Source organism: Peromyscus californicus, unplaced genomic scaffold (genome assembly GCF_007827085.1).
Source record: "Peromyscus californicus insignis strain IS unplaced genomic scaffold, ASM782708v3 Scaffold_6__1_contigs__length_162567912, whole genome shotgun sequence".
In the NCBI taxonomy this organism is placed as follows: Eukaryota; Metazoa; Chordata; class Mammalia; order Rodentia; family Cricetidae; genus Peromyscus; species Peromyscus californicus.
The window spans coordinates 126301435-126320487 of record NW_026294584.1 but is presented as its reverse complement, the minus strand read 5'-3'; positions in this window follow the sequence as shown (position 1 = coordinate 126320487).

The following is a 19053-nucleotide window of genomic DNA, read 5'->3' as shown; positions in this document are numbered from 1 at the left end:
ACTGCAAGCCTGATCTAAGGCTCAGTGAGAAAGACCTGTTCTCAGTGGAGTAAGGTAAAGAATGATAGAGCAAGGCACTCAAAATTTACATGCACAGGCATGCACACCTGCACACACATACGTACAGCTATACAATGTGTGTGTGTGTGTGTGTGTGTGTGTGTGTGTGTGTGTGTGTGTGTGTGTGTGTGTGTGGTGTGTGAAGAGGGACCTTAACAAAATGGGTTAAAAGAGAAAGAAGGATTTTCTTTCTTTTTTGGGGGGGGGGTGGGTTTCAAGATAAGCTTTCTCTGTGTAACAGTTCTGGCAGTCCTAGAACTTGCTTTGTAGACAAGGCTGGCCTTAAACTCAGAAACTTGCCTGCCTTTGCCTCCAAAATGTTCTGATTAAAGATGTGTGCCACCACTGCCCTGCTCAGAGTTTGAGGGCATAGTCCATTAATGTTTGGAAAGATGTGGCAAGCAGATCATGTGGCAAGTTTTTGAGTTGCATCAATAATCAGGAGGCAGAAAGAGATGAGAGAGCTGCTCAGGTTATATTTTCCTCTCTCTCATCTTCTTCTGTCCAGGCCCCCAGCCTGTGGGATGATACCACTCACATTCAGGGTAGATCTTTGCTCCACAGTTAAACCTTCTGGAAACATCCTCATAGACATTGTCTCCCCAGATCTCGGGAACCCTTACAAGACCACCACAGAGACCAAATCCTGTTTGTAAAAGCACAGAGCCTTGACTCAAGCTTGAGCTTGAACTCTCCATCTGTCTGATGCAGCAGTGAGACCAGAGATTGCCAAGGCCAGACAGGGTGGGGTTTTTATTATAGTGGATGTTGGGGGGAGGGGGATTTCCAGGGTTTAGGACCCTGACTGGCTGACATTTGTCTAGGGGTATCTGTAACAGAGGAATAGGTATGTGCTAGGTTCAAGGACATTTGGCAATCTTATCTAACCTTGTCTGATCCTTGGAATGTTTGGGATGTCAGGTTCTTCCCCTTAGATGCTGGCCCATTCCTGGGTAGATCCCTGGCTGGTGTAAGTTTATGGCTTTTCCTGGATCAGGGTGTTGCCTGCCAGTATGCTTGTCATGGCAGCTGTGTCTGAGCCTCTAACCCTGTCATGGCAGTTGTGTGGTCAAGCTGATATATTGTGTACCCTAATAAAATTTGTCTGAAGAATCAGAGAACAGAGCAAGCCACTAGATTAAACATAGAGGCCAGGCAGTGGTGGTGCACACCTTTAATCCTAGCACTTGGGAGGCAGAGATCCATATGGATCTCTGTGAGTTCAAAGCCATCCTGGATTACATGAAACTGATTCAGTCTAGGAGAGAAACAGAGCTAGGCAGTGGTAGCACACACCTTTAATCCCAGTACTTGGGAATCACACACCTTTAGTCCCAACAGTAAGAAGGAAGTGATATGGCTATGCAGAGAAAGGTATATAAGGCATCAGGAGACAGGAACTAAAGCTTTTTTTTTTTTTTTTTTTTTTTTTTTTTTTTTTTTTTTGGCAGAAACACTTTTTTGCTGAAGCCCTTTTCAGGCTGAGGAGTCCTAGAGTTAAGACATAGCAGTGGCTTATTCCTTTGTCTCTCTGATCTTTCAGTGTTTACTCCAAAACCTGGCTCTGGGTTTTTTTATTAAAAGACTCATTTTAGAATTTGTGCAACATCGGCATCTCTCTGAAACTGAACCCCCACTTACTTTCCTAATTCAGTGCTTCCCACCACGATGCCTCCAATCCCACCTATTCTCTTTCAGAAAGGTTTTCTTATTCCTTATGGGAAAGTGTTGTCTGTCCAGGCATAAATATTTCTATGATGCTGTGGTAGTTTGAATGTAATTGGCCCACAAAATCACATAGGCAGTGGCACTATTAGGAGTGTGGCTTGGTTGAAGTGGGTATGGCCTTATTGGAGGAAGTGTATCTCTTTGTGGGGAAGGCTTTAGGGGTTCCTATGCTCAGAATACTGCCCACTGTCAGTCCATTTCCTGTTGCCTGCAAGATGTAGGGGGTCTCAGCTGTTTCTCCAGCACCAGGTCTGCCTGCATGCTGCCATGCTCCCCACAATGATGATAATGGACTGAACCTCTGAAACTGTAAAACATCAGCTCAATTAAATGTTTTCCTAATTAGAGTTGCCATGGTCATGGTGCCTTTTCACAGCAATAGAAACCCAAACTAAGACAGAGGTTGGTACTAGAGACTGGGGTATTGCTGTGATATGCCTGATCATGTTTTTGTTTGGAGGAATTTGAACTTTGGTACTTTGGAAACCGGGAGTCACATATGGCAGAAGATCTCAGGAACATTCATTGAGGATTCTGAGGAGGCAGGTTGTAGCAGTGGTGTTTCAGTAGCTTGGGGGGAAATGGCATGCCAAATCAGGGGTATAGAAGCTGTAACATGTGATGTTTCTCTGGAGGTCAAGTGGGAACAGTGAACCTACAAAATATGCTAAAAAAATAGATGGGGTCAGAAATGGGCTCTGGAGATTGTCAGTTTTTTATCATACCAGATTTCTTGAAACAGTAGCAGAACTTTCCCCAGGAACCTGTAGGTATCTATAAGGCAGCTGGAAGAGATTTTTATCATAGCCAACATGTTAAAAATCTGTTTAAGGACTCTTAAGAACTCTTTGTAGTCAATGTTCTATCAGTTTATCAAAGCTTCATTTATCAGTATTAAATCACTATAAACCTCTGGAGTTATATCTGAAACCAATCTATCATGTACCATGAAGTCTGTGAATGAGGTATACCTGTCTGTAATTGGAGAGCGTGTATATATATATTATATATACATCTAACATTGTCAGATCTGAGAAGGATAAATTTAAGCAGTGAGACAGCTTTCCAGTTACCTAGGCAGCAATCCCAAGTCTCTCCATGGTCCTTGCGGGGCAGAAGCCCCAAAGGCAGTACTTGTTCAGCTGATAAGCCCAGAAGATCTGACAGATTTTTTTTCTGGTAAGTAGAAATTTGAAAAGACCATCCTACCTGTCTTGGCAGAGAGGCCAATTGGTCCCTATTGCTCTTCTTATTCACAGTCTGGACAGGATCTCAGTTTTTCCACTGCATGTCCAGCCTTGCCATGAGTTTCCTGGTGGAAGTTCTTCTGCAGTCATCTGTCTTCTTGGAGGAAATACGGGATGCTTCCAAGAGCTGACATGTCTTTCTGTCATTAAAAGCTTTTATATTAAATGCCATATTCTCAGATCTCTAAAGGTGTTTGAGGACTGGGGGAGCAAAATCTGTTAAATGTACATATACAACTTTGAGAGTATATATATATATATATATATATATATAATATATATATAATATATATATTATAATATATAATATATATAATAAATATATATATATTTAAATCTGAATATACAAGTTTCCCAGTTGGTCATAGCCCAATGAAGTCAGCAAGGACAGGGAAGCCTACATTCTTAAGCCTGAATAGATCCTGAGCAAGGAGAGACATTCTCTAAGCCATTGGCAGTGATATCTGAATCCACTACCACTTTTAATGCCCCATAGCTGTAGTTCTGATCACTGAGTACAGTCAGACTTCAATCCTGAATGATTCATATAGATATAATTATTTCTTAAGCTGCCTCCTGAGATGGCAAAGAGGAGTGACAGGAGAAAAGATCCCAAGATTGAATGGGAACAGGAGAAAAGGGGCTTGTGAGTCAGGGCATGGCCCAACTCTGAGAAAAGGACCCTCTGAATAAAGGAAAGAGACCCTCTTGGTGGACTCTGTGCCAGGGGTTCCATCCTTAACCTAGCCCTCCAGTCTGTCCTGGGAACCAGAAGCACAGGACAATATATTCTCCATAGCTGCTTCAAGCTGAAATGGGGCACAGGTGGTCAGGACTCTGGCTAGTTAAAGGTAAAGAAGGAACCCAGGAAATGGGGTATTTGTCAGAAGTATGTAGTCATATGACCTAGCTGTAGAGACAGGGAACAATTACTTTTGGCTGGACTGGTCCATGTCACATAGATAAGAGTCTCTCCTGACATCCATAGCAGGGAAAACACTGTAGGTTGTGGTCCACAGCTGCTGCTTTGATGTTTCTGCTAACCTGCTGAAATATATACTAGACATAAGAGTTAAAATTTATGAACTTATTTGGAACCTTTTGGCCCATAGTCTTAGTGATTGGGAAAGGGAGACCAGAAGGGAGAGAAATACCATCCTCAGGAATAGACATGTGAGAAAACTAATTTATCTGAAGCTCATTTGACCTCTGTGAAGTAGATCCAATTGCTTCTTTTAATCCTCTGAGGCTTATATGAATTTTTATTTCATGAAAGGAAATAAAAGTTTTAGACAAATTTGTATTATCAATCAGTACTGAAATCCTTATCATAGACAAGCATGGGTATCTGTAAAACAGCAGAAGTAGGCTCATATCCTTGAATTCTAGCAGAATTACAGATTTGTGTTAAAAAGTATGTATAACTGGTATTTATATCCTAAATCATTTCCTAAAAACTACTCCCAAGTAAAGGTTCAAGATCTCTCAAATGTCTTATTGCAATATCAAAAATAAAGTACATGGCACATAAAAAAGATTTAAAATACCTTAAGCATTACTATTGCTACATTATCCTGGCATAGGAGCATGCTACCCCTGCCCACAACTGAGTCAGGAAGTGACTTTTTGCTGCACTTAGTAAAGATGGCAGTGAGGTCATATGGCCTGTTCCCCTTTGACCTTAGCAAAGATGGAATTCACCTGACCCCATGACAGTCCTTATCAAATATGGCAACTGACCATGTGGTCATGTGGGTTTTTCTTTTTTCAAAATAACCTGAGCACATAAGGAACAGATAAATTAAAGCATTTAAAAGTCAGTCAGAAAGAAATATAGATGGCAATATCAACCATACATTTCCATTGGCACATAGGAAATAGACTTTGTGAAAGAAAGACAGAGAAAAGTTTTTTTTGGGAAACTTTTATGGTTAATGCATTAGAGCTCAGAGATGGTACTGTGGAGGGAATCAGGAAACAGAGTAGCAGTGCAGCCAGGCAGGAACCCCAGAGCTGTGGCATGGTGTGAGCAGCCACAGAGGAGGGTTGGTAGCATTGATGGAGGCTGGGGCCATAGATGCCTTTCCCTTGGTGAGGTATAAGGCCCAGCAGACTGACCTCCAGTGTCCTAGAGGGTCAGTGTGGACCAATGAACAGTGCAAGATAGCCAATGGACCATCATAACAAAGTCTATGGGCTATAAAATTGAGTGGGCATCGGCCATCTCCATATGCCAACGAGCAAATCCTCAGTTGTGGGAAAATGGCCAAAAGGGAGGCTTGCCAAAAGGGAAGGCTTACCAATTATGATAGTGTTGGATGAGGTGTTGATGGTTCTAGGGCTCCTAGTGTGTTTCAGTCTGCTGGCAGGCAGGAGAAATGCACCAGGAGGACCTCTGCTGAGTCCCTGGCACCAATGTTATACAGTAAAGGACAGAAAGCTGGTGAAGATGTAATTGAATGAGGGGGACCATGTTCCTGCCTCAGTAAGCATCAGAACTTGGCAGCTTCAGTCACATGGTTCTGACTTTAGAGTTAAGGTTAGAAGAAACAGATTATGGAATTTGCCTCTGTACCTAAAGAATGTTGCTGAGGCCAGGCATGTGTCAGGGATGTCCCTGAATGGAGGCCCAGAGAGGCCATTATATGAAGCTATTGAAGTTGAAGCCTGGATTGCCTTGGAGAACCCAAGATTTTAGAGATGACAGAGTTCTAGGATACCTGCCAAGGAGAGCTGCTAACAGAGACTGGAACCAGCCCAATAGAAAGAAGTGTGTATGCTGCAGTCAACAAAGCTGAAAGGCGTTGGAGATCTGAAGAGCATTTTGACATTGTACATCAAGATGCAGAATTTGGAGTTTGCCCAGCTGGTTTTTGGTCTTGCTTTGGTCTAGTATTTCCTTGATATACTCCCTTCCCTGCATTTTAAAATGGTAATATATATCCTGTGTCATGATATGTTGGAAGTATGTGATTTGCTTTTTGATTTTAGTTTTTACAGGTGATTACAGTTAAGAGACTGTATGAGTCTCAGAAGAGACTTTGAACTTTGTTAAAATATTGTTGAGACTGTGGTAAATTATGGGGACTCTTGAAGTTGGACTCAATGAATTTTGCATTATGATCTTGTTATAAGTTTATATGGGCCAGGAAATGGAATGTGGTAGTTTGAATGTAATTGGCCTCCATAATCTCATAGGGAGTGGCATTATTAGGAGGTATGGCTTTGTTGGAGTTGATATGGCCTTGCTGGAGGAAGTGTGTCACTGTGGGAGTGAACTTTGAGACTACCCAGTGTTTCAGTCCCTTTCCTGTTTTATGTAAGATGTAGGACTCTCAACTGTTCCTCCTATACCAGATCTGCCTACACACTGTCATGCTCCCTGCAATGATGATAATGGACTGAACCTCTGAAACTATAAGCCACCATCTCAATTAAATGTTTTCCTTATAAGAGTTGTTATGGTCTTGGTATCTTTTCACAGCAATGAAATGCATTCTACAATGAGTTAATATTTCTTTTCAAGAAGGAAGTTTTCTTCTTAATGTCTTGCTTTTTCTTCTACATAGTTGGGTTCCTATTGCCTACTTTCAAACTTGTGAGAATAAAAACCATGTGATGTAGGTACCAGTATTGATATGGAAGTACCTGTGTCAGTACTCACTTGGTGTCTCCAGGGACAGTTTTCCTCATCCTCACTCTCTGTTACATCCTGAGCAACTGAGGAGTAAACAATGTACTTCCACTGTTGTCCTATCAAAAATGTCTGATATATTATACCTGGAAGACAAATATTAGTAAAATTCATTGTGTTTTCTTGCTGTCTTCCTTATCTTTCTAGACACTGGTTTTTGTTTGGGGCAGCTAGTCACCTGTGGAGGAAAATAAGTAGAAAACCAGGACTGTGAAAGGTTTTGGGGACATTATAATGTGTAGAAAATACCACAGCAATTCTTGTCATTGGTCCATCCCTGCTGGTGGTGATGGTACAACAGGCTGTTTCTGCTGTGAGCTGTTTCCTTGGTGGAGAGTCAAGGACAAATCTGGGTCTCATCCCAATTGTTCCCTAGAGTGACTCAATACTTCCTATGACAAAGGAAAATAGAGAAAGAAACTCATGGTGCTTCTGTGTGTGTGTGTGTGTGTGTGTGTGTGTGTGTGTGTGTGTGTGTGTGTGTGTGTAGGATTCAAGCTCAAGTCTCTTCATCTTGATTGTGTCACCACCTACATGTTGACATTGAAAAGACTGATGAGTTGCAGGTTCATGTAGATGCTGTTGTCTCCCCTTCTCATTGGTACTGGCATGCTATAGCTTTCCTTTTTTCTATAATGCAATTCGTTGCAATTCAGCCAAGGCTTTATTTTTGACATTTTGTTTTCTACTGCCATATAAAGCAAATCAGAGTGCACTCCTGCAAGAGTCATTTGATTCAGGTTGGATTTGTGAGCAGACAAACTGGTCGTCTGCAGAGGGTGTGGCCCATCAGGATGCTTAAAGTTGGGTGTGGCTATGTGTTGACTGCATGTGTCATGTGGCTGAGGAAAAGCAGAAGTTTCTGTTTCCTGGTGCTGCTTCTTTACTTGAAGGACAAATGTAGGCAAACTGCTTAGACTCCAGGTGGATGTCTAAGGTGTTGTTATGGAATGGCAACTACAAATCCCAGGAAAGTGTGAGCTAAATATCCTATAGTGAGAAGGTAAGGCATTAAAGCAAGATGGCTGCCTGAGGGGTCTCCATCCTGAAGGAAGTTGAGGAAGACTGTGGCTCCTTCAAGTGAGATGGCAAAGCCAACATCTCAGCTCTCTGAGATGATGTCAGAAAGACCCTGTCTGGGATTTGTGAGTGGACAATCATGTTGGTTTCTATATGCATTCTTTTTTTTTTTTTTGCTACTTTTTGTTCCTATAAATCTAAAAATCTCTGATACTGTACACAAAGAGCAAAAATTGTCTAAATGGCCTAACTATAAATACACCAAGTAGTGATTCTTATACTATAACTGAGTGGGTACTTTAAAGGGTGTTTGGCATTGGGGTGACTTTGGAGGAGACAGATCAGTCTTTGGAGCTGTTTCTCAAAGCTTCATTTTTTTTTTTTTGATAACCCACAATTATCTCATCACCATCAGATTCTGTACTGTTGTTCAACAGTTCATCAACATGCACTTATTAGTGCATGTATCATAGTGCACTTATTAGTGCATGTATCATATCACACTACATGGAAGTTATCGGTAGTAGTAAGGCTGATATAGTTTAGTTACATTTTTTCTTTTGTAAATTAGCTAAAGGAATGGAGGAAGGACTGCTCTGAAGGTGACAAAGAGTTCATTGTGTGCTTTGAGTATTTTCTACCACTCACCATTACAGGGGTTCCTAATAAGTTTTGGCTGCTGTCATCCTCTTCTTCAAATGAGGACTCCTTCCAATGGATGAGCCAACTCCTGGCAAATACTAGAAAAGCAGCACCTACTGGGGCTGACCTCCGACAAACAAGCGTTTGATGAGGCTTCTTTGATTCTCTGGTGGGATAAGATGGAAACATGGTTCTGGTTCTTAGATTCCCTGTGAAACAATGCTTCAGCAAAGACCAAAGGTAACACTTTTAGTGGTGTATTTACCATCCTCTGTCTTACTTCTCCAGACACTGCTGGTGTTTCATTCTATTTCTTCATACAAATAAATGACTATGTTGCTTTCTATGTGTCTACCTCCAAGGAAACCAAGATGTGCTCAGTGAAAGAAGAGATCTAAGAGCCAGCCATACATCTTAGAAGAAAGACTAAAATCTGCAGAACTGGAATGAATGGGGAGATCTCATGAAAAGATAGAGTAACTAGGAAGACAATGTTGAAAGGAAATCCAGCAACTTGAATTGATGGTCCCCAGAAGCTCAAATGATCCCGAGTTGTAAGGAGGAGAGAAACACTCAATACGAAGTACCTTTGCAGATGATTTCCTGTCTAGGGCCTGTATTTACCTGTAACACCACCTACATTTTTTTCTGTTCCCTGTATTTTGGAGGAATTGGGACACTAAACTACCTTTCCAACCATTTAAATACATTTTGTGTTGCTAAAACTGAGTAAATTATTGACTGTATAATTTATTTGGGGGTAAATGTTTATTTATCTTGTGGATCAGAGGCAAGGAATTTCATGGACATTGTACTGCCCTTCAGAGAGAGCTGTGTGCTTCAGCACAGCATGATACAAGGCATCACAGTGAGAAAGAGTAAATATACTACAAAGGGCTTTCAAAACAAAGACAACTCTGCAATGTTTGCTATCAATGAACGCTTTGAATGGATGAACCCAATTGTGAAGGTAGAAGCCTTTGACTCAGTCCCCTCCCCATGTTCTCATCTGTCAAAATTTTAACGCATTAATTTGTGGGGAGCTTTGAAAGCATAGCATGACTCTGAGAAAGCTTGGCACCAGCCCAGTATTCTTAAATTATTTTCTGGTCATCCTCATAATTTGCTTTCTAACATAAAGGATGGAGGTAGAACCAACGGGTTTTATAGAAGCCACACCCCTACAACTGGTGACATATTTATTTTTGTATTTCAATCTAATGAGATGAATATGAGATTATAGAACTCAGTTTTAGGAGGCATCTTGAAGATTTCTTAGCACCAAGTTCTATCTCATTCCTTCAAAGTTCTCCGGTATATTCTTCCACTGTATATAATCAGTAAATATTTTCAAGTATTTAAGTACCCTTATGACAAATTTGGATGCAGACAATAATTGATAGCTGGCTGGCTTCCAAGCCAAGCTTCTCTATCCTGTGTACCCTAATCTGTAATCCTTCCTTTGGCTCTCCTGTGGATTCAGTTACCCATCCTAATTATACTACTAAGAGGACATGCTCTGGTAAATGTCATTGTTATACAAATGTCACAGAGTTCTTACACAAACCTAGATATGGTAAGTAACTAGATGTGGTCTTTTGATTCAATCAAGAAATGAGGTGAATAGAACTCCCACCCCTCCAGAGGCTAGGCCAGCACCCTCAACCCCAGGTAAGATGACCTCCCACCCCACCTACACTTGCCTAATATAACCCCAACCACCACTCTCCTTGTCACCAAGTCCCAGACCATACTTCTTGCAGAAGCTTCCTTTTCCCCCAAAGGCCAGGCCAGCATCCTGAAACCCAAGTAATACTGCCCCCCACCCCACCTGGGCTTGCTCAGCATAACTCCAGCTGCCTCTCCTCTCTTCATTACCACATCCATACCCACACCTCTGGTGGAAGCCTTCCACCCCATCAGAGGTCAATCCAGAATCTTGATTCCCAGAGGCCAGACCAGCATCCTAAACCACAGAGGAAACCAGGCAGAAGCCTCCTATCCCACCAGAAGCCAAGCCAGTATCAGAACCTCAGAGGACCTCTGGCGAGATCAGAAGGCACAAACATACATAGCCAGAACTTCAGCCCCAAACTTGGGCAGCAAGCTGGACCAGAAGCTACCCAGGTCATCAGAAGTCCATCTCCCAATGTGAATGGAGACCCTCTACTCAACCACAGACCATGGGATCCAGAGAACCAGAAAGGAACCAGAAACTAAGGAAGAAAACACCCATTCAACAAAGAAAAAATCAGAAATTAGCACCTAGACCTATAATCACTCCAAATCCAGAAGGCTAAATGTAAATGTAAGGGTAAGAGCACAAACAAGAAAAGCTAGGGCACCATGTCACCACCAGAGACCAGACATCCCACTACAGCAGGCCCTGTATATTCCAACACTGGAAGTACAAGAAAATGATCTTTGTTTTTGCTTTCACTCCAACTCTGGCAGAAAAGACACTGTCATCCCATTCAGAGACTGGGAGAAGAGCATGCCCAAAGAGGGTGCCCAGAAACCCAAAGCCATACACACGAGTGCCACCCAGGAGTAGCAAAGTGGTAGGCCCTCTACATCTGGGAGGGTCTGTGGGCTGCTGGTGCCAGTGTGGTCTTGGTGCAGCTCTCCCTCAGCTCTGGACTTGAGTGGGGGGACTGAGGCATGGTCTCACTCTGTCATCCAGTCATGGCTGGCCTAAAACTTACAGTCCTCCTTGCTATGCCCAGATCTCGGAGACCCCCAAATGACCACCATGGAGACTGAATCCCATATGTAGAAGCAAAGAGCCTTTATTATCTTCAAGCTCCAAGCTTGGTCTCTCTGTCTGTCTGACGCAGGGTGAGAGCAGAGAGCCGAAAATGATCTTAAAAGCAACTTTATGATCATGATAGAGGTCCGTAAAGAGGAGGTAAAAAAACTCTCTTAAAGAAATCAAGGAAAAGACAACCAAAAAATTGGAGGAAATCAACAAATCCCTTAAAGAACGCCAAGGAAGCCCCAAAACAAACAAACAAACAAACAAACAAACAAACAAAAAACAAAGAAACAAACAAACAAGTGAAGAAAACTATCCAAGACATGAAAATTGAAATAGAAGCAATAAAACAGAAACTTTGGGAATTCAGGAAATAGAAAATCTGGTTATGCAAACAAGAACTACAAATGCAAGCATCACCAACAGAATTCAAGAGATGGAAGAGAGAATCTCAGGCATTGAAGATACAATAGAAGAAATAGATTCATTGGTCATAGAAAATGTTGGAGCTAAAAATCTCCTAAGACAAAACATCCAGGAAATCTGGGACACCATGAAAAGATCAAACCTAAAAATAATAGGAATAGAAGAAGGAAAAGAATCACAGCTCAAAAATCCAAAAAATATATTTACCAAAATCATGGAAGAAAATTTCCCTACCCTAAGGAAGGACATGTGTATAAAGGTACAAGAAGCTTCCAGAACACCAAATAGATTGGATCAGAAAAGAAAGTCCCCATGTCACAAAATAATCAAAACACTAAATATACGGAACAAATAAAGAATATTAACTCTGCAAGAGAAAAAGGCCAAGTAACATAAAGACAGACATACAAGAATTACATCCAACTTCTCAACTGAGAATCTAAAAGCTAGAAGGATCTGGATAGATTTCCTGCAGACTCTAAGAGTCAATTGATACCATCCCAGACTAATACACCCAGTAAAACTTTTAATCACTGTAGATAGAGAAAAAAAGATATTTCATGACAAATTGGAATTTAAACAATATCTATCCACAGATCTAGCCCTCCTGAAGATACTAGAAGGAAAACTCTAATCCAAGGAAGTTAACCACACCAGTGTAAACACAGATAATAGATAATCTCACATCAACAAAATCAAAAGGAAAGAAACACACACACACACACACGCACACACACACACACACAACTACCACCACCAATAACAACATAATAACAGTAACAAACAATCAGTCATCACTTATGTCTCTTAATATCAATGGACTCAATTTGCCAATAAAAAGACAGAGGCTAACAGAATGGATACAAAAACAGGATCCATCCTTCTGCTGCATACAAGAAACATACCCCAACATCAAAGATAGACATTACCTCAGAATAAATGGTTGGAAAAAGATTTTCCAATCAAATGGACATAACAAGTAAGCTGGTGTAGCTATCCTAATATCTAACAAAATAAACTTCAAACCAAAATTAATCAAAAGAGATGGAGAAGGACATTTTACACTCATCAAAGAAAAAAACCTATCAGATGATGTCTCAATTCTGTACATATATGCTCCAAATACAAGGGCACCCACATTTGTGAAGGAAACATTACTATAGCTTAAGTCACATGTCGAACCTCACACATTAATAATGGGAGACTTCAATAACCCACTCTCACCAACAGTTATTTCACAGAGAAATAATGGAACTAACAGACGTTATGACTCAAACAGATCTAACAAATATCTACAGAACATTTCACCCAAGCACAGAAGAATATACCTTCTCAGCACCTTTCCAAAATTGACCACATACCCAATCACAAAGCAATTCTCAACAGATACAAGAAAATTGAAATAACTCCCTGTATCCTATCAGACCACCATGGATTAAAATTGGAATTCAACAACAGAAATAATAGAAAGACTGCAAACTCATGGGAACTGAACAACTCTCTATTGAATTACCACTGGGTCAAGGAAGAAATGAAAATTAATCCTAGAATTCAGTGAAAATGAATGCACGACATTTCCAAACTTACATGACACAACAAAAGTGGTGTTAAGAGAAAACTTCATAGCATTAAGTGCCTGCATAAAGAAATTAGAGAATTCTCATACTAGTGACTTAAGAGTACACCTGAAAGATGTAGAACAGAAAGAAGCAGACACACCCAAAAGGAGTAGAAGAGAGAAAATAATCAAACTCAGGGCTGAAATCAATAAAATAGAAACCAAGAGAACAATACAAAGAATCAATTAACAAAAAGAGAATTGCTTCTTTGAGAAAATTAGCAAGATAGACAAACCCTTATCCAAAACTAACTAAAAGACAGAGAAATACCCAAATTAACAAAATCAGAAATGAAAAGGGGAGCATATCAGCAGACACGGAGGATAACCAAAAATTATTAGGTCATACCTCAAAAATATGTACTTCACAAAACTGGAAAATCTAAAAGAAATGGACAATTTTATCAATAGATACCATTTACCAGAGTTAAGTCAAGATCAGATAAACAATTTAAATAGACCTGTATCCCCTAAGGAAATGGAAGCAGACATTAAACTCTCCCAACCAAAAAAGCCCAGGGCCAGATGGTTTTAGCACAGCATTCTACCAGACCTTCAAAGAAGAGTTAATACCAATACTCCTCAAATTATTCTATGAAATAGAAACAAGAGGAATTTTGCTAAACTCATTTTATGAGGCCACAGGCACCCTGATGCCCAAACCACATAAAGATTCAACAAAGAAAAAGGATTACAGACCAATCTTCCTCATGAACATAGATGCAAAAATACTCAATAAAGTACTCACAAACTGAATCCAAGAATACATCAAAAACACCATTCATCACAATCAAGTGGGTTTCACCCCAGATATGCAGGGATGGTTCAACACAAGAAAATCTGTCAATGTAATCCACCTTACAAACAAACTGAAAGAAAAAAAATGATCATCTCACTAGATGCAGAAAAAGCCTTTAATAAAATCCAATACCTCTTCATGATAGAAGTCTTAGAGAGATCAGGGATATGAGGGACATACCTAAACACAATAAAAGCAATATATAGCAAGCTGGTAGCCAACAACAAATTAAATGGAGAAAAACTCAAAGCAATTCCACTAAAATCAGGAATAGATATGGAGAGGGTGGACAAGAACTTCAAATCTTTGAAGAAAGAAAATGGAAAAAGATATCAGAAGATGGAAAGATCTTCCAGGCTCATGGATTGGTAGGATGAATATTGTAAAAATGGCCATCTTACTAAAAGCAATCTACAGATTCAGCACAATTCCCATTAATATCCCAACACAATTCTTTACAGACCTTCAAGGAACAATATTCAACTTTGTATAGGAAAACAACAACCACAAAGAAAACCCAGGATAGCTAAAACAATCTGTACAATAAAAGAACTTCCAAAGGTATCATGATCCCAGATTTCAAGCTCTACGACAGGGCTATAGTAATAAAAACAGCAATGGTATTGACAAAAACCAGACAGGTGGATCAATGATATTGAATCAAAGACCCAGACATAAATCCACACACCTATGGACACCTGATTTTAGACAAAGAAACCAAAATTATACAATGGAAAAAAGAAAATATCTTAACAAATGTGTGTTGGTTTAACTGATGTCAGCATGTAGAAGAATGCAAATAGATCCATATCTTTGCCCTGCACAAAACTTAAGTCCAAATGGATAAAAGACTGCAACAAAATCTAGTTACACTGAACCTGATAGAAGAGAAACTGGGAAATAGCCTTGAATGCATGGGCACAGGAAACAACTTCCTGAACAGAACACCAATAGCATAGACACTAAGTTCAACAATTAATAAATGGGCAAAAGACACTGGACCCTGGGAACAACCTAAATGTCCCTCAACTGAAGAATAGAGAAAGAAAATGTGGTGCATTTATACAATGAAGTGTTACTGGACTGTTAAAAACAAAAATGACGTCACAGAATTCAAAGGCAAATGGATGAAACTAGAAAAATCACCCTGAGTCGGGTAACCCAGACCCAGAAAGATAAACATGGTATGTACTCACTTGTATGTGGATATTAGCTGCAAAGTAAAGGATAACCATGCTACAATCCACAGCCCTAGAAAGGCTAGGCAACAAGGAGTGCCCAAGGCAGACACTTGGATCTCTCTGGGAATGAGAAATAGAAGAGATTTCGTGGGTGGACTGGGGGTGGGTGAGGATGGGAACATGAGTGATCAGGTTGGGGTAGGATGGGAAGGGAGAGTACTGAAAGAGCCAACTGGAAAAGGGGGCCATTTCAGGGTTAGGTAGAAACCTGGTGTAAGGGAAACTTACATGAATCTACAAGGATGATCCTAGCTAAGAGTCCTAGCAATTGCAGATATATAGTCTGAACTGTTCATCTCTTGTGATCAGGCAAAACTTCCAGTAGAGAGACTGGGACATCATCCTAGCCATATAACCTTCAACATACAGTCTTTCCTGCCTATGGGATGTGCTGGGGTAAGGGTGGTGCAGAAATTGTGGGAGTGGCCAACCAAAGATTGGTCCAGCCTGAGACCCATGTCACTAGAGTGAGTCTACCCCTGACACAGCCTAGAGTGCCAGGACCCTTAGGCTGAATGGCCCAGAGACCTAGGATTGAACCAAACAGGACTGGAGGGAAAAATAAGTCAATGTAATGATGCCTAATGACATTCTCCTATACTCATAGATTGGTGCCTAGCCCAATGATCATCAGAGAGGCTTCATCCAGCAATTGACAGAAACAGTTGCAGAGACCTACAGTCAAACATTAGGCAGAGCTCTGGGAATCCAGCAGAAGGGAGAGAGGAAGGACTGTAGGAGCCAGAGGGGCCAAGGACATCACATGAAAACCCACTGAATCAACTAATTTGGGCTCATAGGATCTCACAGAGACTGAACTGACAACCAGAGAGACTGCCTGGGACTGACCCAGGCCCTCTGCATATATGCTGCAGTTGTGTAGCTGGTTCTTCTTGTGGGACTCCTAACAGTGTGAACAGGGGCTATCTCTGTCTCCTTTACTGGCTTTTGGGACCCTATTCTTCATAATGGGTTGTCTTGCCCAGCCTTAATACAAGGCAAGATGCTTAGTATTACTACAACTTGATGCCTTGTTTTGTTGATATTCATGGAGGGCCCGCCCTTTTCTGAATAGAAATAGAGGAGGAATGGATGGGAGGAGGAGCCCGAAAGGAGATGAGGAAGGGACTGGAAGGAGAGGAGGGAGGGAAAACTTCAGTTGGGATGAAAAATAATTTTTTAAAAATGAGATAAATAGAAGATACAGGAGGTTGCTGCAGGTGTAATGGAGCTACTGCTTTACAGTAAGCTTTTTGTAAGTAGGAAGATAGCTTAACAAATGTCAAATAGTCTATTAATTACTTTTCTTATCACTGGGGCAGAACACATGACAGAAGCAATTTAGAGTGAGAATAATTTATGCTAGCTAAGTTTCTATGTGGGGAGGGCACAGCAACTACTTTCATAGTGATGGCAGCAGCCTTGTCTGTGGTAGGATAATTAGGCTTGCTCATAGTTCAGTGGCCACCTACACAGCAGAGAAGTTAGGTTTCAATGAGACACTCTAGACTCACCTGTACTGCCCTGTGTCTCCAACTATGACCCCTACACAAAAGGTCCCACACATTCCCTAAATAGTGCCACCATCTGGGGGCCAACTGCACAAACACATGATCCTGTGGCAGACATGTCAGCATCAAACCATCATCAAGAGTCAATGCACACACTGGTAATATGGCCCTTCATTTTCATGAGACATTGTGCACTGCACATATCTAATGTGTACTTGATGCCATGATGGTGACAACATTCTCAGGCAATAGAAAATTGTCATCTCTATTGAAAGTTTACCTAATCTCCCATACTTGTGGTTCATTATTAACTGAAACACTGTTTTGATACAACAGAGTATACATAAAATTCTCAGAAAGAGAACTCAGTGCTGCTTCACCCATCTGCTACAACTCCTTTAAGCCCCCTTTAAACTGTTTCCTATGAAATGCAGCCATTATTCTGCAGCTGTTCGTTGGTTATCTGGTCACAATCTCCTAAGGAGTGGCTTCATGAACTATTTCTACCAGTGTTATCTTCCCATACTTAATTTTCTACAAAGTAGAACTTCTGGAATTGAGTAACGTATACCAAGCAAAGAAGTGCAAGAAATGATGGCAAAGATTCGAGTGCTGCTAAAATCTTGGAGGAAGATTGCCTTTCTCAATTGTTATGTTACTAAATATGTACACACCTACAAGGTTACTCTACCAGACTCTCAACAGGTCTGAGCATTTGGAAATTATGAGTTTAAAAGGATGGATCAAATTATTAGCAGCATCTGGATGATGCTTAGGTTGAGTCTAGTTAGTAATGCTGAGAGAGTTGTTATTTTTTTATAAAGATGAAGTTTTTTTTCAATCAACTCATTTTAATTTGGTGATTGTATTAAACAGCGCAGGAAGAACTTCTCAACTTCTGCCTGGCTCCTTAGAGAAGATGAAAGATTAAAAGTGGCATTTTCTATCACATGCTTCTCAACTATGAGTTTCATTACTTTTAATTAAAAAGGTATTATATGCATGAATGACAGTAGAATCAAAGCTTACTGTCTTCATGACTCTCAGTGAATTCCACAAATGTCGAGACACCCTTACAGAGTCCTCTAAGGTTTGGTGCATGAATGCAGCTGAAGAGGTGAATTTAGCTGGGCAGTGGTAGTGCATGCCTTTAATCCCAGCACTTGGGAGGTAGAGGCATATGGATCTCTATGAGTTCAAGACCAGCCTCATCTACAAAGCCAAGTTCCAGGATAGTCAGATCTACACAGATACACAGAGAAGCCCTGTCTCAAAAAAAAAAAGAGATAAACTTAAAGGTTGATGGAAATGCATATCTCTCATGTCCATGGTCTTCATAAGATGCTTTGGGCTACTTTCTTCTACTTTCTAGAATAGAAGAACATCACAAAAATAATTCATGGTTTCTCATTTATTAATTAATCTCTGTACTGTGTAATCATTGATTTTCTCTTGCTGATATGCAAAGAATACTTGAAGCTAGTTCTTGGTGGGACTTCCCATAGAAGAGAAAGTCTGGAACTACATGTATGAACCAAGAAAGATGCCATGAATGATGGCACAGCTATAGTTTGGAGATTGCAGAACCATCCCTAGCAGGAACATGATTACTGGAAGAAGGCCACCCATGTGTGCATGAAGATTGTTAATCATTGTTTGTGACATTCTATGTTTGATCTTCTCTGAGAGATCCAGGAGGTAGAGCACAAGGTGAATTTGGACCCATTAGTTTTTGAACCTCAGAGAGGAGAATGTTTCTAAATGTTCTGCAGGGTAGCTGGGTGATAATTTTAGGATGTGGTGTAGTATATCTATGTGAGGAAAGCAGAAGCCTTTGCCAAGCCTTGGGTGAGATCACATCTATTTTCTGGTTATAGATCAGTACATTTAAAAATCGTCAGAAGGCTTCGCTTGGGGTAGTAAGAGGTACAGGGGATTACTATAGTCACAGAGTTGTACCACACTTTCTTGTGTCTCTGACTTTGCTCTCTCTTTTGGATAAAAGTAGAGTTTTGAAAACATTCATGTTATATTTTGCACTGCTGTTATGACAATATACTTGGTTCTAAAACTACATTTAAAAAACCCACATTTTCCCTGGTGATGTGAGTAGCAGTCCAGTCATCCTTGTTCCAGATCTAGTATCCTCCTATGAGTGAGTACATACCATGCTTGTCTTTCTGAGTCTGCGTTACCTCACTCAGGATGATTTTTTTGTAGATCCATCCATTTGTCTGCAAACCTCATGATGTCATTGTTTTTCTCTGCTGAGTAGTATTCCATTGTGTATATGTACCACATTTTGTTTATCC